Below are 24,813 nucleotides of genomic sequence, written 5' to 3'. Positions count from 1 at the left end.
CGTCAGTTTCTGAAACCTCCCTTCACTTCTCTTCGGAGACCTAGCCCAGCCAAGCCATATTCTGTTACTTAATTGTCTCCTGTATCTCATTCCCAGCAGCAGACGGGAGCCGAGGAAACGTGACACAGCTCTCACCTGCTACTGTGGACATTGCAACGACAACACAAAAAAAAACAAGCCAAGTTAGGCTGAGCCCAGCGGGTTTCTCAAAAGTTAACATAGCTTTTCCAACCAGTATAAATGGTAGCTGTGATAAAAGCTAGGTGGCCAAGCAATATTAGTAAACCATAAAGTACAGAAACAAGCGCCCTGAAATCACCTTAAACTACAGCACAGTAAAGATCGGAAAAATGTGACTGGAGTTGTCAGACTAAATAGCTACATTTTTCCCGCTGTGCAAGTGAGTTGATCTTACATTCGTAAGAATAAAACTGTGAAGGCATAGTATGGTTTTTTTTTAAAGTGCTCCTGCACGGACAGTTAAATGTTAATTATTTGGGGGCCTGAGCAGTCACTTCTTTACCAATGGATACACAACAGATTAAAACACTCCCGAGCTCTCAGCTTGAGGAGGCAGCTAACCTACTGAGTGCATTGTTTCACGGTCACTTCCACAAGCATTGCCCTTTCAGTGTGATTTCTTGGTTAATCATTAAATGTTCATTCCTGTTAAGCTAATTTAAAGGGCGTTCAATAATCTAACCATTTTCAAGGTATAGTCTTAATTGAGACGTGATGGATAATTTGCAGCATATCTGGTTTAAAAGGCTCTTTGTAACAAAAGGGACTTTTCCTGTTGGATCTTTGTGACCTCCCATAAAACTCTTCAGCTGTGCTCACAGCTTGTGACATGTGTGTGTGAGATTGATTTTGACTGGTAGGAGGGAGGAGGATCTGAAGGTATTGAAGTCGGCAACTGATGTCTCATGATTTGAACCTGCCCTTCACCCCTCCTCAGGCATCCTCAGTTGGTGGGTGGTGGTCTTTCCCTGGGGTAACTAATCAATGAGCGCAGCTGTCTTTCCTCCCCCAGCCCCACCTCCCACCAGCTAGCAATCACCTCCAGTCACACGGCAAGTCATACTTCAACCACGCTTATGTGGTTTGGTGAGTGTACAAGATAATAATTAATGCACGCTGGCGAGAACTAGAATGAGAACACACCAGCAAAGGCAAGGCTGTTGGTGATTTGTGAGTGGGTTAAAGTCTGAAACAGAAACTAAGCCTCGCTGGAGAGCCAGAAGTCTCTTTAGCCTGTTCTTTCAGGAACAACCTGCTTTTCCTTCGTATGAGATTTGTTGTGATGTTAAAGCCTCTGTGAGCTGCTCCCTTGATCTGTATTAAACACAACTTGCATTGTCAACGGTCGTTGCTAACCTTGGGAAGGTTTTGCCGTGAAATAAGCAAACCAAATGGTGCAAATTTTGGTTTAAGCATTTGTAGAATGTTTCATGCATGAATGTATTCAAGGTGCAGTTTTAATTGGGACTGGTCATGTATGCAGTTCTATACACACTGACAGCCTCTAGTGCCTCATCCAAATGATTAGCCCTCACATGTGAACTCAGACAACATCAGTTTGTCAATCATGAAGAGCATCACAGTTGAATCAGACAGAACAATAGAATATTTACAGCACAGAAGGAAACCATTTGAGTCATCCTGTCTGTGTCAGCCAAAACAGAACTAGCCAGCCTAACCCCACTTCCCAGCTCTTGGCCCGTATCCCTGTAGCTTAAAGCACATCAAGTGCATTTCCAAGCATTTTTTTGAATTTCATTGAGGGTTTTTACCTTAACCACCTTTTCAGGCAGTGAGTTCCAGACCCCCACCACTCTCTGGATTAAACCATTTCTCCTCAACTCCGTTCTACTCCTGACAAATATTTTAAATCTATGCCAACTAATTATTAACCTCTCAGCTAAGGGAAATAGGTCCTAATTCCTCTCCACCCTATATAGGCCCTTCATAATGTTATACACCTCAATTAAATCTCCCCTCAACCCTCTCCATTCTAAACCACCCCAACTCTAGTGCCCTTCCTAGTGTGATCTCATCCTTCTTATAATGTGGGGAACAGAGCTGTGTGCGGTATTCGGACTGCACCGTAGCTCGTGTTTTACACAGTTATAGCAGATACTCACCCAACGTTCACACATGTAGCGGGGATCACTGAGCAACAATCATAGCAAGAACCCTGGCTGCTTTTGTCTGCCCGTAGACCAGGAGCACTAAAGCAAAATGTAACATCCTCGCTGCCATGCTGGTAAGACAAGTCACAGAATCATAGAATTTTAATGGTACAGAAGGAGGCCATTCAGCCCATTGTGTCTGCACCGTGAACACAGTATGTACCAAAAGGTCAAATCTGAGACCTTACTGGTCTGCGTAACTCAATGGTACATTGCACTTCACATTTACTGCTAACTTCTCCTCTAACTGACCATTATCCCCAAATGTGCAATTTGCCATAATTAAACTATGTTTACATGGATTAGTGAGGATGCAAGGTAATTAATGTAATCAAGACCAAGTATACAACAGCAACACTGCACTTTCCCAAGGCATTTCACACAGGCATAGTCAGATGAGTGGCATTCAATAGGAATGGGCATAACTCTCTGGAACAATACCTAGTGTAAGTCAATATTTTCAGGAAAGCGAAGATCATTGGGGAAAGTTTCATTTATTTTTAAACCCCAAATGTGAACTTGAAGTAGACTTGTGCAGAAAATTCTGCTCATGTAGTGATAATGGTGGTAGAATCCTCATTATTCGAGTATGTCCAAGCTGTAAGTAACTTCATTGTCTTCTGTCGGGGGGGGTCCTCTCATGACTGAAGAGTCCACTGTGGGATCGGCCTGGACGACCACAGAACTGGCAGTGCATTTTGTTGGTGGTGCCTGGGGGAACGTCTGCAGCTGCATCACCTCTGGCCTTCCTCTGGGCACATTGGATGCTGTGAGTTTGGCATAGATGATCCTCGAAGCATGCTGAACCAGATTTCAGTGCTTGCCTCCATATGGGCCAGTCGGCTGCAGTGTTTTCCTAAGGTAGGTGGTCTGCAATGCATGGAGCGTTGTAGGCACATTATTCAAAAATCAAAAGGGAGGGTGTTGTGTTGTTACTGCCCAAAAAAGTTAGTAGATGAAAAGGCAGGAGAAGAAAAATATAGTTCAATGATGTAGTGTGATGGGCACGTGTAGAATAAGGGTCTATAACAATCCACCTGTTTACAGACAACCTCGGGAATGGAGGAGAGAGAGAGAGAGAGAGAGTTGTGAGAGAGAGAGAGAGTTGTGATAAAGACCAAGAAAATCTCAGTTTGATCCCTGGTCTGTACTAAGCTGCTGTCCCTGAGTGATGCAATGCGGTACCAATTGGACTATGTGGCCTAGATTTTTGCACCAAGCTGGGTAGCTTGAGTCAGGAAATTTACCAACTGGCCAGATCTGCCTCAGAGAAAAGGACCCCAAAATGTTGCAATCTTTGCTTTGGAGAGGTTGGGGGTGGGGGCGTGGAGCAGGTGCAGGATAGAGCCAGGTCTACCAACCCCAGAAGCAGAGCATTGGTGGGCACAAGGGCTGGAGAATGCCAAGATGGGCTGGTTAGAAGGCTTGCTTCGGTTCTCTGAGACTAATTGTGTTAAAAGATTTTAGCAACCCTCACCCTCTCTCCCCCACACCCTCACACCCCCACCCACCCCCCACCCATCGCCCCTTATGCTATCCAAGCCAACTCAATGCCAACTCATGCCTCCCACTCACTTCCCAAAACTTTTATACCCTCCATGCCAATTAATGTCAACAAACACAGCATCCACAATGGGCAGTCCTCAGGAGGCAGGTGGAGATGAAATAAAATAAAGTTCTAAAAATCTAATACATGGCCAGTATTTTATGGTCCCGCCACAGTGTGTCTCCCCCTGGCGAATGCAGTGAGCCATTTAAATCTCCATTCAGTTCAGTAGGGCATTAATATCCTGCTAGAAGGTGGGGGGTTGGGGGGCGTATAATCCTTGGCCTATACTTCACTATGCAGATTTGATCATTAAAAAAGCTTCCATTCATGAAAGCCAATTCAAAGTGTTTTTTTTAACATTTCAAGTGCTTATAACTATAGAAAAGTTATAGTGCAGAAAGAAACCATTCAGCCCATCATGTCTGTGCTGGCCAGAAAAAGCTGAAAAAGTAATTAGCCGCTCATTTTAATTCCACTTTCCAGCACCTGGTCTGTAGCCTTGCAGGTTACAGTTCTTCAGGTGTAGATCCAAGTACCTTTTAAATGAGTTGAGTGTTTCAGCCTCAACCACTGATTTAGGCAGTGAAGATTCCCACCACCCTCTGGGTGAAAAAGTTTTTCCTCATGCCCCCTCTAATCCTTCTACCAATCACCTTAAATCTATGCCCCTGGTAATTAACCCCTCAGCTAGGGCAAACAAGTCTTTACTGCCTACCCTATCTAGGCCCCTCATAATTTTGTACACCTTAATTAGGTCACCCCTCAGCCTCCTCTGTACTAAGGAAAACAACCCCAGTCTATCCAGTCTTTCCTCACTGCTGCAATTTTCAAGACCTGGCAACATTCTTGTAAATCTTCTCTGCACTGTCTCCAGAGCAATTATGTCCTTCCTGTAATGTGGTGACCAGAACTGTACACAAAATTCCAGTTGTGGGCTAACCAGCATTTTACACAGTTCTATCATTATATCCCTGCTTTTGTATTCAATATCTCGTCCAATAAAGGAAAGCATTCCATATGCTTTCTGCACCACCTTATCCACCTGTCCTGCCACCTTCAAGGACCTGTGGACATGCACTCCAATGTCTCTCACTTCCTCAACCCCTCTCAATATCCTTCCGTTTATTGAATATCCCCTTGCTTTGTTTGCCCTCCCCAAATGCATTATCTCACACTTTTCTGGATTGAATTCCATTTGCCACTTTTCTGCCCATTCAACCAAACCATTGATATAATTTTGGAGACAACAGCTATCCTCTTCACTATCAACTACATGGCTAATTTTTGTGTCATCTGCAAATTTCCCAATCATATCTCCCACAGTTATGTCCAAATCATTAATATATACAACAAACAGCAAGGGCCCCAACACTGAGCCCTGTGGAACACCACTGGAAACCGTTTTCCATTCGAGAAACATCCATTGACCATTACCCTTTGTTTCCTGTCACGGAGCCAATTTTGGATCCAGCTTGCCACCATCTACAGGGGAACCTGTATCCCATGGGATCTCACTTTTCTGACCAGTCTGCCATGTGGGACCTTGTCAAATGCCTTACTAAACTCCATGTAGACAACATCTACTACACTACCCTCATCAATCCTCCTTGTTACTTCCTCAAAGAATTCAATTAAGTTAGTAAGACACGATCTTCCCCTAACAAAACCATGCTGGCTGTCCCTGATCAACCCCTGTCTTTCTAAGTGACAGTTTATCCTGTCTCTCAGAACTAATTCCAATAATTTGCCCACTACTGAAGTCAGGCTGACCGGTCTATAATTTCCTGGCCTATCCCTCGCACCCTTTGTAAATAATGGTACATTTGCAGACCTCTAGTCCTCTGATACCTCGCCTATATCTAGTGAGGATTTGAAAATGATCATCTGCTATTTCCTCCCTGGCTTCCTTTAACAGCCTGGGATACAATCCATCTGGCTCTGGTGACTTATCCACCTTCAAGGATGTCAGTCACTCCAGTACTTCCTCTCTCACTATGCTTATTGTATCTAATGTTTCACACTCCGCCTCTTTAACTAGAATATCTGCATCGTCCCTCTCCTTAGTGAAGATGGAGACAAGGTACTCATTAAGAACCCTGCCTACATCTTCAGCATCAATGCACAAGTTACCATGTACACCTCTGATAAGGCCCTACCCTTTCCTTAATTATTCTCTTGCTCTTAATGTACTGGTAAAACATCTTTGGGTTTTCTTTGATTTTACCTGCCAATATGTTTTTGTATCCTCTCTTTGCTTTCTTAATTTCCATTTTTACTTCACCCCTGTACTTGCTGTACTCCTCTAAGCTTTCTACAGTATTAAATCTTTTGTGACTGTCATAAGCTTTCTTTTTCTGCTTTATCTAACCCTGTATGCTTGTGGATAACCAGGGGGCTCTCGATTTGGCAGTACCACCCTTTTTTTGTGTGGACATGTCTACACTGTGCCCGTAGAATCCCGCTTTTGAATGCCTCCGACTATATCCAAAATGGTCTCCCACTGTTACTTCATCCACTTACCCAGCTTCATTTCCTAAGACTAAATCTAGAATTGCACCCCCTCTCGTTGAGCTTGCTACATGCTGGCTAAAAAAAGTTCTCTTGAATGCAGTTCATGAACTTTGCACCCACTGTGCGCCTCACGTTGTTCATATCCCAATTCATATAAGGGCAGTTAAAGACCCCGACTATTACTGCCCTATTGTTTTTTGTACTCAGAAATCTGCCTACATATTTGCTCTTCTAACTCTCTTCCACTATTTGGAGATCTATAGTACACTCCTAGAAGTGTGACTGCCCCTTTTTTATTTCTGAGCTCAACCCATATGGCCTCGTTTGATGCTTTATTTAGTATATCATCTCTCCTCACAGCTGTATTTGATTCTTTAATTGATAATGCTACACCCCCATCTTTTTTATCCCCTTCCCTATCCTGTCTGAAAACTCTATATCCAGGAATGTTGAGCTGCCATTTTTGCCCTTCCTTAGGCCAAGTTTCCATTATAGCAATGATATCATGTTGCCATGTGTCTATGTGTGCCCTCAGCTCATCAGCTTTGTTTGCTATACTCCTTGCATTTACATATATACCTTTTAACACAGCCAAATTCCTGGGCTGTACACTTTTTAACCTGTGCTTCTCCTGTCTTTCAGAGTCATTCACTAATTCTCCATCTCCTGTTCCCTGCTCTGACTTTGCCCTCAGGCTCCCATCCCTCTGCCAATCTTGTTTAATCCCCCCACAACAACACTAGCAAATCTCCCTGCAAGGATATTCATCCCAGTCCTGTTCAGATGTAGACCATCCAGCTTGTACAAACCCCATCTTCCCCAGAACCAGTCCCAATGCCCCAAAAATCTGATGCCCTCCCTCCTACACCAGCTTTCCAGCCATGTGTTTAATCACTCAGTTCTCCTTTTTCTATATTCACTTGCACTTGGGTCTGGGAATAATCCTGAGATTACTGCTGCAGAGGTCCTGCTTTTCAATCTCCTTCCTAGCTCCTTAAAGCCTGCTTACAGAACCTTATCCTCTTTCCTACCTAAGTCATTGGCACCAACATGGACCACAGCCTCTGGCTGATCACCCTCCCCCAGAAGAATGCCCTGCAGCTGTTCTGTGACATCCTTGATCCTGGCACCAGGGAGGCAACATACCATCCTGGTGTCATGCCTACGGCCACAGAAACGCCTGTCTGTTCCCCTAAGTAATGAATCCCCCATCACTATAGCTCCTCCTTTCTTCTTCCTCCCCTCCAGTACAGCTGAGCCGCTCGTAGTGCCACAAACTTGGCTCTGACTGAACTCCCATGAGGAACCAACACCCTCACCAGCTTCCAAAACGGAAAACCGATTTGTGAGCGGGATGCCGAGGACTCCTTCACCACCTACCTAGTTTTCTTGACGTGTCTGGCAGTCACCCATTCATTTTTTTACCTCAAGGCACCTAAGCTGTGGTGTGACCACCTCTGTAAACGTGCTATCCGCATTGCTCTCAGCCTCACGGATGTGCTACAGTGACCCCAGCCGCCGCTCGAGCTCTGAAACCCGGGGCTCAAGGTTCTGCAGCTGGTAACACTTCCTGCACCAGGACATTGGGAGTGTCTACAACTTCCCACATATTACAGGACACACATTCCACATGACCTAGCTGTCCTGCCATGACTTCAATTTACTCCTTTTATGCTTACTTTATTTTACTTTTGTTTACTTCTATTAACTTTATATTACTTGTCCCTACTTAATAAACCTTACCAAAAGTACAGTTCCTACTTTATTTTAAACCTTAGGAATAGAATAAACCTTAAATACTTACTAGATATTTACCAAACAGCTAGTTTCTTCTCCAACCAATCAAATTGCTTATTTCCTATGATATCACAATTAGTTTTTTTTCACTCTCCTTTCTAACTCAGCGTGGGCCCATTCTGAGCAGCTGACAGGTCCGCCTCTCCAACTGCTCTTCCCGAAGGTGAGTCATGTAGCTCTCCAGGCTGTATTTATTCTCTCCCTGGTCTGTGTATCTCCCGCAGGTCCACCTCTTCGACTGCTCTTCCTGAAGTAATCTCTTATAGTCTCTTATAAATCTCCTACAATCTCTTATAAAAATAAACTTCTATTTGTGCCCACATCAAAGACAGCTAATCCTTTAATAGGCACTTTAGCCTGTCAATCAAACTGTGGAAACCCTCACATCTGTGATATGTAGATTTTGGAAATCAGCCAAGAATTCATAAAGTGCCCTTGGGCAAATGTCAACAAACAACTATTGAACCTGCTAGATCGGAGATTTTTTTAAACTCTCACTGACACCAGCTGCCTGTTATTTATTTTCATTTTTAAAAGGCTGGAGATTTAAATATCTTCAGATCGTGACAGTTAAACAGACTGTGTTCACCCTTCAAGAACATTTAAGTCTACTCCATAAATCCATGATTCCTAAACTGCAGGTTACGTTCCTTGCAGCAGCTAAATGGGGTTTGTTTGAATTGAGCACTAAGCTCAAATAGCCCTGCTGATTTTCCCTCAGGTGTGATTCAAGCCGTGCCCCTTTCCCCTAGTGGCAAAAATTGGATCTGTCGGAACTGGGGGTGGGTTTTCCACATTCAGGTTGTGCCCACCATTTTTGAAGATCCACTGAGTTTTCTGAAATCTGGGAAAATCCAGGCCTGTGTCTTCAGGATAGGGAAGAGAAAAGTCAGCCAGCTTTTCCGGTCCTAATTGCTTTTGCCGTTATCCTTTCTGAAATGTGAACACATTGGATAAATGAAGAAAATAAATTGCTGGGTCGAGAGAGTGGAACTAATTGGACAGCTGTACCAAAAGGGCTGCCAGGGGCATGATGGGCTGGATGGCCTCAATCTGTTCCAGATCATTTTGTGATCCTATGCATATATCTGTGAGGTCAGGAGCAGACCTGGATGTGATGCTCTCCATATTTGAGCAGCCCATTGACATGCATTTGTGGGTGAGGTACGGAAGGTACCATACAGGGAATTTACAGTTAAAAGCTTAATTATTGATGTTGGGAACTGCCAAATAAAATGTTCTAAACTATTATGCATATTTTGACTGCCCACTCAACTCCCTAACAGTTACAGAAGAATACAATATCTAACCTTTCTCACTCAAATGACACAAAACAACATTTGAATTCCCAAAGAATAATAATGAAAATTCTTCAAGCTTGCTGGCTGGGAATGGATTCCCCCGGATCAACTGCAGGTTTGAATTGAATTCCAGCTAAAAGCATAAGAGGGCTGGTGTAAAGTTCTGCTTCTTGAAAACTTTGAAGATCTCTGGCTTTGAAGGTAACTTTTTAACCGTTAATCTTCCCTGGCATTACTTGCCTCCATGCTGGTCTCATGTTACTTCAGACCTGCTTCTGTGATCATTGTCCTTTGATAACATGGAGGTTGGAACTGAGAGATTTTTTTCTGCATTATAGTCTGCATTCTAAACAGAGAGGCTGACAGGGGAAAAAAAAGACAAACAATAAAATGAGGGCAGGTGGCTTGGACATTTGATAACATTTAAAAATGCGCAATTCTTCAGTCCGCATTCTATTTGCGATTAGTGTAGATCCGAGGGCCTAATTTGAGGTATAATCCCTGAATAGCTTAGTAGGTAAGTGAATTGCCTGATATATTTCCACACAGACCAGACACGTCTAAGGTTGAAGCCTTCTGAGCATCATATTAACTTATCTCAGGTATTACTTGGGGGTGCCATAATTAGCTTTAGTGTTCTTTAAACTCAGGAGAGGGGATAAAAAAATCAACCAGAGTTCCAGAGTTACTTTCTAGTGACCTCTACTGGTATTGCAAATATGCAAATGTCAGGTCAACTACTAAACCATATAGAGGAGAAGGCCCCAAGTTTGATTCATGGTCTATACTAAGTTGATCTCAGCTAAGGCTGTAGTACAGCCTCCACAATTGCTCTCAATGCACAGGGAGGCAGAGAAGATTTCCATGGGAACAGGAGTAGGCCATTCAGCCCCTCAAGCCTATTCTGCCATTCCAGTTATTAGACGGTTCCAGGGATGAGGGAGTTCAGTTATGAAGAGATTTAGGGAAACTGGAATTGTTCTCCTTAGAATAAAGAAAGTTAAGTTTCGAATTAACATTAAAAATGGTGAAGTGTTTTAATAAAGGGATTTAAGATAATTGGCATAAGCACCAGTGGGGGAGATGAGGAAAATATTTTTAAGCAGAGTGATCTCATGATCTGGAATGTATTGCCTGGAAGTGTGTTGGAAGAAGATTCAATAGCAGCTTTCAAAAAGGAATTAGATTATATACTTAAAAAGGAAAAATTTGCAGAACTATGGGAAATGAGCAGGGAGTAGAACAAATTGAATAGCTCTTTCAAAGTGCTGACAGGGGCACAATAGGCCAAATGGCCTTCTCTTATGCTGGTGGATTATGATTCTGTTATAATTGAGCTAGAAAAGTCACATAGGGTTCATACACTTTATCACTAACCAGTGGTATGAACTTGGCAGTGTAGATGTACATTCCTCAAAAGTTGCATGATGCTGAATGGCAGATGAAGGTTAACACTGTAGGTATGTCTCTGGATGGTCTGCCAAAATGCTTTTCTGTTTGTCCATTGCTGCTGCTGATTGGAATAGGTCAGTCACAAAGCTTCAAAGGTGTTGGAAATGTCTTTGGCCTCTGCTTTTTTTCCTGTGGTTCACAGAATTACTTGGAATAATCATGGGGTTCAGAGGGGCATAGGAATTTAAGATTTGGGATCACCACTACTGAAAGGCACCAACTGGAGGCCAGGTAGGAGCTGGTGTTTTAGGTCTGTACCACAATGGAGTGGGTAATTGTCCTTGGAATAGTGAGGAGCAAGGTGGCAATTTGTTCACCCATTTTGTGCTCGTGTGTTATATTATTCACCATGCCAGAATTGAAAGGCTCCTAGAGCTTATTGTCCATCCAGCAAGGGTTTGAATTTTGACTTGGGTGTCAATGACCCGCCAGTGATTATCTTTCTTAGGAAGAGAAATTAATGGGGTTAAACTGGTTCTTGGTGGATGTTTGACAACTGGCAGACTCAATCCCTGAACCAGACATGCTCATACCACACCACGGCATTATTAATGATTAACTGGTTTGGTGACTCACTAATAGAAGTCAGAGGGGTTTGGCATGTCACTGGGTGCTGAAATTCTTCCAAGTAACCCCACAAGCTAAAACCTTAATATGTGTAGTGGTCCTAGCTCCACAAGTAGCAACAGGTTTACTAGTACTCTGTACTAATAAGATGTGTGGCTTTAGCTAGTTGGCTGCCAATTGCATCCTTGCACACAAATGACTCCCCAAATCTTAATTTAGGCTATGATGCTCCTTGCAGTCCAACTGTCTGCCTTTACTCACCATCTGGCAAACTCAAAGAATGACACTTGGATGAGCTGCCAAATTGCTATTCGGGCTGGAATTAGTTTATTTTAATCAGGGTGACAGTAATGTTGTTACTACTGACCTCAACCCTTGGGTGAGAGAGTAAAAAAATCATTGAGGTTTCATTCTCATAGAGTCATGGAGTCATTATGGCATAAAAGGAGGCCATTCGGCCTATCAAGTCCATGTTGACTCTACTATCCGCAACCTGAGTTGGAAGTGCCATGAGTCGAGGAGGGTATTAAGCTAGCATGCAAGCTTTCTTCTCCTTCCCACTGGAATGAAAGCCACTTGAGTGGGGTAATTAGAGGGTGATTGAGGAACTGTAGCCCTGCAAGGCCTCAAACAAGTTCCCTTCAAGAGAGAAATAATGGAACGAGTTCAGTCAAGGGAACCTGTGCCAGTTTAGTTTTGGTACAATTGTGGCTCCTTTAAGGAACTTTTATCTTCCTGGGTGACATTCAGTTCTCCAAGCAATATTCAATTGTCCTTCCATCATGTTGTTCTCAACTATTTATTAGGGACTCCATGTACCCAGATAAAGTTTTTAGCAACAACACAATCATGTAGTAATGTACATACTGATAACTTAAGGTCAGAGTTCACGCTTGACCTCCAAATGTTGCATTTCAAGGTTGAGTACATTGATGACACCTGCCAAGTGACTGGCCAGCCAGAGGTGTGATTTAAGTGATTGTCAGAATAAGTAATACTTAGCATATCTGTAATGTCGACTGTGAAACTGAGTGTGTGGATTCGAGGATTTTGAACTTTTCAACGCTGTGTTTTAATAAGAAAATTATCAGCTGCCAGAGCTTAAATATCAATGTTGTTAGCTTGAAGATTTACTGTAAAGTGGATCATCTATCTGTCAGAATCTCCTAAAACTAAATGTAATGACTCCCTTCTGTGGAATGGGTTGGACATTTGATATGGGTTTGTCAGTGATTATCAAAAACAGTGTGTACTTTATCAGCTTAAACCCTGTAATCTGTCTGCTAATATTAGCATCTTTGTTCTGTAGTTTGGCTGACTATCAAAATCACTGCAAATAAAAGGGGTAATTTAAACTACATTTTGCTTCAAAGAGAATAGTTGTGATTGCCAGCATACGGTTTGATTTTGTCAAGCTAGCTCTACCCATCAGTTTAAGTCAATCTCAAAAATATAAAATAATAATCTTAGATGATTGCTATTTTTTCTACTAATATGGAATGCTATATTCAACAGGTCATATTTCAAAGTAAATATTTGGACATTTAATACATTTGGGTGTGTAAGTATTTTTCTTAATATCCTTACTACTCCTGAAGGCATTAGACACAGCTCCGTACTTATTTCTTCTAGTACCTCACTCAAGTGAACTTTGACATGATGGTGACATTTGACTGTTGGAGGCAATGCTGCATGTCTGACCTGCACCGAGGTTTAAGCTGGGCAGTCATCATGGGTTTGGAACTGTGGTCATTTTTCCATTTTCTAATCCAAGGTGTTAAGGCTAAATGTAGTGCCCTCTGCTCCCTCTGCACTAACCAGGGATCAAACTTCTGACAAGTTTTATCTGTGTGGCTCAGCTGGATAAAGTTATCAGGGGAATCCAGGAAACTCAACAAGCAAACACTTTTTGTGGCAGAAGCAGCTATTTCAGAACACACGGTTGTGATGCATGATGTTTATTGGTGGTATTGTAGACAATATGTACCAACGTGTCAATGTTCATAATGAAAAAACAGTTTTCTTTTTAATAGTGATGTACACTTTAACAAGTTATCCACTGCCGCAGCTTGTTTTGAACCAGCAGATATCTGGACCTTTCAGTTTCTTGGATGGGGCTTGCAAGAGTGAATTTTATGACACGGTAATGGTCAGGAAAAGCATTTATTTTCCAATATTCTCTCCATTCCTCGTCTCCTTTTTTGAAGAAGGGTAACTTAGTCTGGGATACAGTTTCAGTACTTGCACCCTTCTGGTACCTTGCCCAAGCAGCCAGACCTCAGGTGTGAGCCAAGCAGCTGAGTTTCAGTGGGCTGTTAACTGCAGCTGGCTTTGCAATTATGTTTGATTCCACCATCGCTCCGGTATTCGCACAGGCACGTGGTGCAGACGAACTTAACAGGACAAGGAACCGTAGCAGATTTAAAAATAAATTCCCATACGGTGAGAATGCTGAGACTGATTGTAGTGTCACTGTGGGATCAGTTAATTCAGCAGAGGCTAGACATCAAACATATGACCCTCCTGATCTGGATGCTGCAATACTGGACAAGACATATAAACACTGTGGCTATAAGAGCGGGTCAGAACCTGGGAGTAACTCACATCCTATCTCACAGAATCACAGAAACACACAGTGCAGAAGAGGCCCTTCAGCCCATCGAGTCTGCGCTGACACGTGAGAAATACCTGACCTACCTACCTAATCCCATTTACCAGCACTTGGCCCATAGTCTTGAATGTTATGACGTGCCAAGTGCTCATCCAGGTACTTTGTAAAGGATGTGAGGCAACCCGCCTCTACCACCCTCCCAGGCAGTGCATTCCAAACCACCGCCACCCTCCTGGTAAAAAAGTTTTTCCTCACATCCCTCCTAAACCTCTTGTCCCCTTGTGACTGACCCTTCAACTAAGGGGAACAGCTGCTCCCTATCCACCCTGTCCATGCCCCTCATAGTCTTGTACACCTCGATTAGGTTGCCCCTCAGTCTTCTCTGCTCCAATAAAAACAACACAAGCCTATCCAACCTCTCTTCATAACTTAAGTGTTTCATCCCAGGCAACATCCTGATGAACCTCCTCTGCACCCCCTCCAGTGCAATCACATCCTTCCTATAATGTGGCGACCAGAACTGCACACAGTACTCTAGCTGTGGCCTCACCAAGGTTCTATACAACTCCAACATGACCTCCCAACTTTTGTAACCTATGCCTCGATTGATAAAGGCAAGTGTCCCATATGCCTTTTTCACCACCCGACTAACATGCCCTTCTGCCTTCAGAGATCTATGGACACACACACCAAGGTCCCTTTGTTCCTCACAGCTTCCTAGTGTCATGCCATTCATTGAATACTTCCTTGTCAAATTACTCCTTCCAAAGTGTATCACCTCACACTTTTCAGGGTTAAATTCCATCTGCCACTTATCTGCCTGTTTGACCATCCCGTCTATATCTTCCTGTAGCTCAAGACACTCAACCTCACTGTTAACCACCCGGCCAATCTTTGTGTCATCCGCAAACTTAATAATCCTACCCCCCACATAGTCATCTATGTCGTTTATATAAATGGCAAATAATAGGGGACCCAGCACAGATCCCTGTGGTACGCCACTGGACACTGGCTTCCAGTCACTAAAGCATCCTTCTGTCATCACCCTCTGTCTCCTACAATTAAGCCAATTTTGAATCCACCTTATCAAATTACCCTGTATCCCATATGCATTTGCCTTCTTTATAAGTCTCCCATGTGGGACCTTGTCAAAGGCTTTGCTGAAATCCATATAAACTACATCAACTGCACTACCTTCATCTACACACCTGGTCACCTCCTCAAAAAATTCTCCGCAAAACCTGTCCACCAAAGCAAAAGTCAAGAGTGTGATGGAATACTCTCCACTTGCCTGGATGAGTGCAGCTCAACACCATCCAGGACAAAGCAGCCCGATTGATCAGCACCTCATCTGCCACCTTAAACATTAACCTCCTCCACCACCGATGCACAGTGCCAGCAGTTTGTACCATCTACAAGATGCACTGCAGCAACTCACCAAGGCTCCTTCCACAGTGCCTTCCAAACCCGTGACATCTACCACCTTGAAAGACAAGGGCAGCAGGTGCATGGGAACACAACCATCTTCAAGTTCCCCTCCAAGCCACACACCATCCTGACTTGGAAACATATCGCTGTTCCTTCACTGTTGCCGGGTCAAAACCCTGGAACCCCCTTCCTTACAGCTCTGTGGATGTTCCTACACCACATGGACTGCAGCAGTTCAAGAAGGCAGCTCACCATCACCTTCTCAAGGGCAATTAGGGATGGGTAATAAATGCTGACCTCACCAGTGATGCCCACTTCTCATGAATTAATAAATTTAAAAAACTATACCCATTTAATCCCTAATCAAGTGACATTAGCAGGGAAGCAGCCAAATTTGGTACCATACCATTTTGTGTATGCTTTCTTAAGAACATGACAAGCCAGTCAAATCTGTAATTTCCACATAACTTGTGTAATCTCCATAGATCACGTACAATCTCCTCAGCAGATATACAATCTCTACACATTGTGCACAACCCCCACATACCATGCATAACCTCCACAGACTATGTACAATCTCAAACCATGTACAACCACCACACTCCATGTAGAACCTCAAGCAACCACAAATGACTTCTATAGACCATGCACAATCCACTTATCATGGACTCTACCATATCAATTTAATCGCCAAAAGAAAAGGTTCTGTATGAAACACCAAATCTGCTTATAATGAAAAGCACTGACAGAAAAAAGGAGTTGATTTAAGAAAACCCAATGTTCTATAGAATAGCACATGAATGTAAGTAATTATTATCTAATCTCCCAATGTTTTAGTTACTGCTACAAATATCGAAAAATTAATAAGCAAAATCAAATGTTTTCTATCTTCAGTTAATTCATAGTTTTGCAAATAACTGAGCTGTGTTATGAATAATGGCAAACAAAAGGACATACTTTTTATTCTGTGGTTCGGCTTGTTGTGGTTTGGATGTTGGGGATTTAACAGTTTAATTGTTGACCTTCCTTATTAAACCCATTTAGACACAGGGACAAGAATAATAAAGGATTACTTTAAGCTTGTCTGCAGACCAAACAAATCAGTCACTAACTATTCATTACTTCATCAGGGATCTGTTCCTTATAATAGAACTACATTAAATTTAATCTCCAACAGCACATGTTTTTTCCTTCTCCCTTTGCTTCAAGGGTTCAACTGCATGGAGTATTGCACCCAAACCCAATCTTTCCCTCAAGGGATGCCAACAGACATGCGTTTCCAGCTAGATAGTAGGAATCCTAGCCAATTTGATCCTTCTTAATCCAAGGACATTGAAGTCAGATTTAATGACCTTTTTAACCACACCAGCTGAAATCACAGGTTAAGGATTGAACCTGCATCTATCGTAGTTACTGTAACTTAACTAGTCATTTACTCAACCCACTGAGATACCAGGGATGCATAACAGCATTTGCTTTTTGCTTTCAATGTATTTTCACCTTATCTTTGCTTTCTGGGTGCCAGATACATGGAGCAATACCATACAGCAGGCAGGTGACGTCAAGCAATGTCTGCACTGTTAGCTGTGCTCAGATGCTGGAAACACAGAAATATGGCTTTGACTTAGAATCTCTCAGGTATTCTTTTCATCCCATTTATGTATCTCGTTTAATTTTTCATGTAGCTTTCAAGATCTTGCCAACAAATTCCTATTGGAACCCATAATGCTCAATGGTCTAATTGCTCTGAATGGGCACATAGGAACATAGGAAATAGGAACAGGAGAAGGCCATTCAGCCCCTCACGCCTGCTCCGCCATTCAACTAGATCATGGCTGATCTTCTATCTCAATGCCATTTTCCCACACTATCCCCAAATCTCTTTGTATCTTTAATAACTAGAAATTTGTTCATCTCCGTCTTGAACATACTCAATGACTGAGCCGTCACAGCCCTCTGGGGCAGAGAATTCCAAAGATTCACCCCCCTCTGAGTGATGAAATTCCTCCTTATCTCGGTCCTAAATAGCCTACCTATTATTCTGAGGCTGTGTCCCCAGTTTTAGAACCCCCCAAGTCAAGGGAAACATCCTGCCTACATTTATCCCATCGAGCCCTGTAAGAATTCTGTATGTCTCAATGAGGCCACCTCTCATTCTCTTAAACTGTAGAGGATACAGGCTCCTAAATCTCTTCTCATAGGACAATCCCGCTATCCCACGAATCAGTCTGGTGAACCTTCGTTGCTCTCCCTCTATGTCAAGTTCATCCTTCCTTAGGTAAGGAGGCCAAAACTGTACACAACACTCCAAGTTCAGTTTCATCAGGGCTCTATATAAATGCAGGAACACTTCATTACTCAAATCCCCTCGTGAAAAAGGCCAATGTACCATTTGCCTTTCTAATTGCTTGTTGCCTCATATATTCTTACCACTGGTCAGTTGTAGTCGACAAGGTTTTTCCCCATCTCTACACTTGAAGGCTGACTATGATTCCAGAGGCTCTAGCTGTCTCCTCACGGGAGCTATCACATCATTTGCTGAACAGCAAGTATCAACAAAATGTTTTCCCCATGTAAGGCATCATAGTCAAGCCCTATTCCGCCACTTCATAAGAACATATAAAAACATGTAAGGCATCATAGCCAAGAATCATAGAACATGTAAGGCATCATATATATCATATAATCATAGAACATATAAAAACATATAAGGCATCATAGCCAAGCCCTATTCCGCCACTTCATAAGAACACATGAAAATGATGGAGAGGAAAGGATCATCTGGTCCATCAAGCCTGCATCACAGAGCCATGATGCCTGAAGTATCACGATTCAACATTTGCAATGAGTAGATCAGTAGATATGCAACCTTCAAAACAGGCAAAAAACACCAAGATATCACATAATTTTCTACATTACAACAGCGACTACAGTTCAAAAGCATTTTGAGGTGTCCTAAGATCGTGAATGGTGCTATAGAAATGCAAGATATTTTACATATACATCCCTGTAAGGGTCAGATCAGGTTCTCAGTAAGGGTCAGATCTCAGATCAGGAATTAGTCCTTCTTATCTCTCATTGATCTTTCCCATTTCCAACTCTGGGGAATTGAGGCCAATTCTATATCCCATTCTAGCTAACTCTGAAAAGACCAAGGATTGAGCTGAGGATCTGCCTAGCTGAGTACCAGACTGAGCTGTGTATTTATCAAGCAGATATTGGGGATTCAGTGGACGATGTATCTGAGGCAGCTTCCCACTCATTTCATGTTCAGCTGGTGCATCCTCGGTAAGATGTTGCCTTTCGATTGTTGTCATGAGCTAGTTCCCATTATTTACATCTTCTGCTAAAATCTATTGTAAAGTTCAAACTGCAAAATATTTCCCCTCCAAAATATAGAATTGAAACTGCTCCATCCCACAAAAGCACAGATTGCTTCTACATTGTTTTTATTTAAAAGAAGAATTTAGAACTTAATTGCTGACTCAGTGGTGGGAGTCAGTGAATAAGGGAAGAGAAATTTGCATTTATGTAGGACCTTTCATAACCTCAGGGCATCCCAAAGCACCGCACAGCCAATGAAGTTCTCATGAGGTTTAGACACTGTTATTGTTGGAAACATGGCTGCCAATTTGCTGCAGCTCCCTCAAATAACAATGTGTTAATGACCAGATAATTGATTTAGTTAGTTGAGTGATAAATGTTGGAGGGGTCACTGGGGAGAGTTCCCCTGTTTCACCTCAGAGGACAGGCAGGGCCTCAGTTTAACATCTGAACTGAAATACAGCACCTCTGACAGTGTAGCATTCCCTCATTGGAGTAACAGCCTAAATTTTGTACTCATGTTTTTAGAGTGGAACTCAAACTTACGATCTTCTGACTCAGAGGCAGAGTGCTATCACTGAGTTATATCTGACTCATTGTGATTGAGCTAAACAGTCCAGGCAGGTCCCACGTTAAACCTCTTGTTTGTGCTGATTCAATTAATCTTAGCCTAAAAGAATGTGTTGCTATAATTACCCTTAGAGCTCCTTGTTAAAGAAAGGGATACAACAATCAAAGTTCTAACTCATGTAAGGCATCATACCCTTAGAGCCCCTTGCTAAAGAGAGGGATAAAACAATCAAAGTTCTATACATGTTGTTGGACATTGGATCAGGACAGAATCAAACTCTGGTGTGATTTCCCTACAGTCCAATAGACTGCCCATGTTCACAATGACTGCGTCTATTTGTGCTACAACGCAGGAATCATAGTGATTCATGACCCAAAGTCCAACATGAAGTGCAACTATTTGGGTGAGATATTGAAGAGGGTTTTGTGAAGATTGGTGTTTTTTGGAGGAGGGAAGAAAATTGAATTGTACTGAAACCGAATTGATCCCAATCAGGTCCTCTCAGACTTTCTCAGGGTGTCCTAATTCAAGTCAAATTAGGTGTCGCCTCTGTTCGTTCCAAGTAAATGTAGCAAACTGTTCTCTCCACCGTTAGAAATGCAAATGTTGCTCAGAAACCAAAACAAAATAAACTGCCTCAACCCCTTGACCTTCATTGCTTCCAACACAACCGCAATCATGCTAAGAAACGCAGTATCAATGTAGTCTCTTGCAAGGACCATGCAATTAAATGGACAACGACTACATAATACATATATGTGAATGCACAGCTATATGTTTGCTAACTTCATAAAATGTGTGAATGTACATTCTTGAGAGTCTAATAAAAACTTAAAATAAAATGCACATTCTAACCTTGGACTATTGGTACTCAAGCTCATTCAGATCAAATGAACCTCACCCCTCCTACTCCCAGCTATGTAGACTGCTGTAGAGACAGCAGTATTAATTTATCTTCAGTAATCATTCCTTCTTGCTTTGTTTTTAACTGTCCCTTTATACTTCTATTTTATAACTGCATTGGTTGCCTGACTGTTCTTGTTATTCTTATTCCTTACCTTGGACTGACTTTTACTCTCCTCTCCCATTTCTCAAAAAAAATCCCACTAATTTCTTTTCCTTTGATAAAAACCTTCAAATGTTCACGTAGCAAAAATGTCATCGATTTTTTTGTGATGTGCATCCTCACATCTTACATTCGATATTCCTATCTATATGTGACAGTGCGGCCTTATAAAATACCTACAAAGCATAACAGGAACCTTATCTGCAATTCTGCTCTCCCTCCTGGGAATCCAATTAATATCAAACATAGTGATTATGAATTCTTCCAAATCTCAAGTGAAACCCAGTGGGATTACCCGTGCTGCATTTTTACAAGAAGAATGTGCATTTTCTCAAAAAGTTTTACGAATCCCAGAAAGGAAAAAAAAACAAGTCTTTTTACTGGAATCCAAATGGTTAACTATAAAAGCGCTGATGAATTATTTATATAACACGTTCCCATGCATGCAAATTGTAAATAGATGTGATCTGCTTCTTTTTGACAAGTGGGGGCGGGGTGAAGAATTGTTCTGACTTAGGTGTAACAACATCTTAAATGTATTCAAAAAGGACATGTTTACAGTTCCACTCCACATCAGTTTAGATTGTTTTAATATGGACGCGGTTTAAGAAAGGAACAGATCTGCATTTATTTAGCATCTTTCATGTCTTCAAGAAATCCCAAAGTGCTTCACAATCAATGAATCACTTTTGAAGTGTGCTTGCAATGAATTTTCATTGGGTAAAAACAGGAGGGGTATATAAAGTAGGATAGGTGGAAGAATGACAGGCATATGGTGGCTGAGGGAGCTGTTTGGAAGCAATCCAACAAACGTTCTGGTGTGCAGTCATGACCTCAGCAAGTTGGGTGGGCACTCTGCCACCTGTTTCTCAGATGAGTGCCTGGGCGTGCTGGTCGAGGAGGTTAGTGCCAGGCAGGACATCCTAATGCCCAGGGACGGCAAGAGAAGGCCACCCAGCCTAGACAAGAAGGCCTGGGCAGAGGTCGCCACCCGGGTCAGTGGGCACGATGTGGTGCACCGCACGTGGCTTCAGTGCCGCATGTGGCTCAATGATCTGTTGTGGTCAACAAGGGTAAGTGCAGAAATGGCATGGACCTGTGCAGAGAACTTTAGTCGGGTGCCAATTGCTCGGAACGTTCAAGGGTCTAAGAGTGTGTATGCCAAATGCAACTTAGGCTTGCTCTGCCAATGCTGGGATGTCAGCACGACTGGTCTCAATGCTTTGCAGGGAGGGACGTGCCACAGTGACATGGTCTGCCTAGTGCCCGGGTGGGAGGGCAGGTGGGACCAGGAAAGGACCTCCAGGGAGATGGAGCAATAATGGGATAAAGGCAAAATACTGGGGATGCTGGAAATCTGAAACAAAAACAGAAAATGCTGGAAAATCTCAGCAGGCCAAACAGCATCTGTGGAAAGAAAAAAAACCAGAGTTAACGTTTTGAGTCCATATGACCTCTGAAGAAGACCTCAGCTCTGAAGAGTCCATACGGACTCGAAATGTTAACTCTGTTTTTTTTTCTTTCCTCAGATGCTGTCAGACCTGTTGAGTTTTTCCAGCATTTTCTGTTTTTGGAGCAACAATGAGGCTAATTTTCCTTGTCAGGAGGAAAGTAGGCATAATGCTGCAGAGTACTGCAGAACAGGGGGAGGAGTGTCAAATCTGTGCATCCTCATGAAGCGCGAAAGCGATGCACTGGAGCTGGAACTTTCTTTTGTTCATTCAGGGGTTGTGGGCTTCACTGGCCAGGCCAGCATTTATTGCCCATCCTTAATCGCCCTTGAGAAGGTGGTGGTGAGCTGCCTTCTTGGGCCAATGCAGTTCATGTGGTGTAGGTACACCCACAGTGCTGTTAGGGAGGGAGTTCCAGGATTTTGACCTAGCGACAGTGAAGGAATGGCGATATATTTCCACGTCAGGATGGTGAATGACTTTGAAGGGAACTTCCAGGTGTTGGTGTTCCCATCTATCTGCTGCCCTTGTCCCTCTAGATGGTAGTGGTGGTGGGTTTGGAAGGTGCTGTCTAAGGAGCCTTGGTGAATTCCTGCATCGCACTTTGTAGATGGTACGCACACTGCTGCTACTGTGCATCGGTGGTGGAGAGAGTGAATGTTTGTGGATGTGGTGCCAATCAAGCGGCTGCTTTGTCTTGGATGGTGTCAAGCTTCTTGAGTGTTGTGGGAGCTGCACTCATCCAGGCAAGTAAGGAGTATTCCATCACACTCCTAACTAGTTCCTTATAGATGGTGGACAGGCTTCAGGATATGAGCTACTCGCTGCAGGATTCCTAGCCTCTGACCTGCTCTTGTAGCCACAGTATTTATATGGCTAGTCCAGTTCAGTTTCTGGTCAATGGTAACCCCCAGGATGTTGATAGTGGGGGATTCAGTGACGGTAATGCCATTGAACATTAAGAGGCAACGATGGTTAGATTCTCTCTTGTTGGAGATGGTCATTGCCTGGCACTTGTGTGGCATGTATGTTACTTGCCACTTGTCAGCCCAAGCCTGGATATTGTCCAGGTCTTGCTGCATTTGGACACGGACTGCCACCAGCCAGCTCACTCCTCTGGTCGTAGTGAGGCGGGGGTCTCAGATGAAGGTAAGAGTGCAGGTGATAGATGCATGTGTGGTGGGTACTGGAAACCTAACGGACTTCTCTCAGAAACTGAACTGTCGTAGCCACAGCGCCCATTGAAGCTCCAATACAGATGGCACCATGCAGCAGCTCTCCACTGTCTCCTCAGCCCACATAGCATGCAGAGTGACCTTGATGATTGAATGCACTTTTGCCTTCCTGCCGCATATGTGCCCACCGCAGGAGCCACTGGCGACCCTGAGGACCCCACATTGAGCTCCGAGGAAGACATCACACCTGCACCAGCGTCACACCGTCTCTGAACCAGGCACCAGTGCAAATACTCACACGTCGGCGGGCATTAGTTATTCAGCTCCGTGGGTAATGCACAGCGGTGAGGGCACATCACACTCACATGAGGAGCTGGCAGAGGCAGAGAGACCCCAGGGAGCTGACTGTGGGAGCACAGCTGGAGACCAGGACCATGTTGTGTCCGAGGCAGATGACGAGCCTCTGGAGTCATCCATCAGGCGGCAGATGCTGGATGTCCAGTGGGATGCGTCGGGAGCACTGGTGAAGATCCATGAGGGTCTGTATGCCATGGCCTCCATCATGGAGGAGTCCATGTGGAGCATGAGTTTTATATTGACCCTTAACACTGAGCGCACAGTCTCCTCCATGGAGAGAGTGCAACTCTCATGGAGAGACAGTTTCAGGAGCAGACTCAGGGGTTCCTGGGGTTGTACTCGGACCTGCAAGCCCTCACAATGTCACTGCCAGTGTGAGAGATGGATGAGGCACCCAGTCCCCCTGCTAGGTCCCCGTCCATCAATGGTGAGCAGGGAGGTGCAAACGCACTTCATGCTGGCAGACGTGCTGCCTGTCGTCTCTATGGACCTTTCTCAGGGCACTCTAGATGAGGGCACCTCTGCCCCTCTGCCAGTGGCCACTGCATCTGAAGATGCCACGACAACTGAAGAGTGCCCAGCCATGGCTCCGGTGGTCAGAGGACAACCGGCAAGTTTATCAGGGCCACAGAGTCATAAGGGTCTACAGCACAGAAAAAGGCCCTTCGGCCCATCAGTCTGCACCGGTCAAACAAGTACCTAACTATTCTAATCCCATTTTCCAGCACTAGGCCCATCGCCTTGTATGCCATGTCATCGCAAGTGCACATCCGTAAACTTCTTAAATGTTATGAGGGTTTCTGCCTCTACCACCCTTTTGGGCAGTGAGTTCCAGATTCCCACCATCCTCTGGGGGAAAAAATTCTTCCTCACATCCCCTCTAAACCTCCTGCCCCTTACCTTAAATCTATACCCCCTGGTTATTGATCCCTCCACCAAGAGGAAAACTTCCTTCCTGCCTACCCTATCTATGCCCCTCATAATTTTGTACACCTCAATCATGTCCCCCCTCAATCTCCTCTGCTCCAGGGAAAATAACTCCAGTCTATCCAATCTCTCCTCATAAACTAAAACTCTCCAGCCCAGGCAACATCCTGGTAAATCCAGGTACTTTTATTTTTGTTTTGGATTTCCAGCATCTGCAGTTTTTTGCTTTTATCCTGGTAAATCTCCTCTGCACTCTCTCTCCTGTGCAATCACACCAGACCAGCAGAGTCAGCAGGCTGCCTCCAACACCACTGACAGAGAGGGGGGTGGTCACTGACACGCAGCATGGGCATAATTTTCAGGCCGGCGGGCGAGATCAATGGGTACTAGACTCTGAGTGCCGACTGTCAATGATGCCGGAGTTGGCCAAGGGGGTGAGCCCTGGCTGCTTGGACTCAGTGCCTTGCAGCTCAAGGGCCTTGAATTCGATGGGCCCTATGAGGTGTTCCTCAGCTGGGGTTGGCCAGGCTGCAA

The sequence above is a fragment of the Cetorhinus maximus genome, chromosome 13 (genome assembly GCF_964194155.1).
Source record: "Cetorhinus maximus chromosome 13, sCetMax3.hap1.1, whole genome shotgun sequence".
Classification (NCBI taxonomy): domain Eukaryota; kingdom Metazoa; phylum Chordata; class Chondrichthyes; order Lamniformes; family Cetorhinidae; genus Cetorhinus; species Cetorhinus maximus.
This window is presented reverse-complemented; position numbering follows the sequence as displayed.